The sequence below is a fragment of the Myotis davidii genome, unplaced genomic scaffold (genome assembly GCF_000327345.1).
Source record: "Myotis davidii unplaced genomic scaffold, ASM32734v1 scaffold1207, whole genome shotgun sequence".
NCBI lineage: Eukaryota > Metazoa > Chordata > Mammalia > Chiroptera > Vespertilionidae > Myotis > Myotis davidii.
The window spans coordinates 393,400-394,646 of record NW_006299386.1 but is presented as its reverse complement, the minus strand read 5'-3'; positions in this window follow the sequence as shown (position 1 = coordinate 394,646).

The following is a 1,247-nucleotide window of genomic DNA, read 5'->3' as shown; positions in this document are numbered from 1 at the left end:
ACGTATGCTGCCATCTTGGTTCTCTAAAATTTATTTTTTAACAGGCTAAGCTGTTTTACTGTTAGTTCATGTGCTCGGAATTGATTACTACTTGTAGGATCTTTATGTACTGCTAATACTCAGTGGAAAAATAGTGCAAAGATGATTGGGGTCACTAGTGAAGCGTGTGAAAGGGTGTTAATGATTTATGCTATGTGTATTATTAATAGAGGATAGAGAGATGCACATTAAGTTTATCTAAAATAATAAGCAGAAAGGTTCTTTTCAAGTGAATTCAAGAGACTTACTCCCTAGGGTATTCCAGTTATAGAAGGGACCACCACAGATGCCTACGCTGGAGGCATAGCTGGTTTGGTTGAAGATGCAAAGAAATCAATGTGCTTTAGAAGAGTGACTGTGAGATGAGTTCTAATAGTTTATAAATCATGCTGTGGCTAGTAGGTCATTTTAAGGATTTAGATTTTATGAAGAAATTTTCATAGGGTTGATCTGATTTGATTTGACATTTTAATAGGGTATGTCTGGCAACTGTGTAGAAAATAGATGGGGAGCAAAGGTTAAGGCTAGGAGAGCAATCACAATGATATGACAATACTCCAGGTGAGAGATGGCAGTTACACCAAACAAATTGTTAGCAGTGGCAGTTGTGGGAACTGATTGGAATAATAGTATGTTCTGACAGGTGGAGTATGATGGAAAGAGAAGTATCATCATGCAGGTGGAGTATGATGGAAAAAGAAGTATCAAGAGCTTTACAAATTATTTTAAGGTGAGTGAGCATTAATTGAGATAGGGAAGATTTCAAAAGAAGAAAGCTTGAGCCATATTCAGTGCTTTTTTTTAACATAAGGAAAACAGAAATAATATTGAGAGACAATTAGCTACAAAATTACATTGCTAAACTGAGAAAAATAATTTTCTATTAATGTGATAGCAGCCTAATACAATAAATAAACAAGTGTATTATAGAATTGTACATCTGAAACCTATATAATTTTTAACCAATGTCATGCCAGTAAATTCAGTAAAAAAGAAAAGAGCTCATATATATATATATCCTATATAATAAAACCCTAATATGCAAATCGACCAAACATTGGAACCACCAGTGGAATGACCGGTAGCTATGACACACACTGACCACCAGAGGGCAGATGCTCAATACAGGAGCTGCCCCACAGAGGGAGGCCACCTGCGGAGGGCGCAGGCCTGGTTGAAGGACCCCCTCTGCCCCGCACTAATTTCAT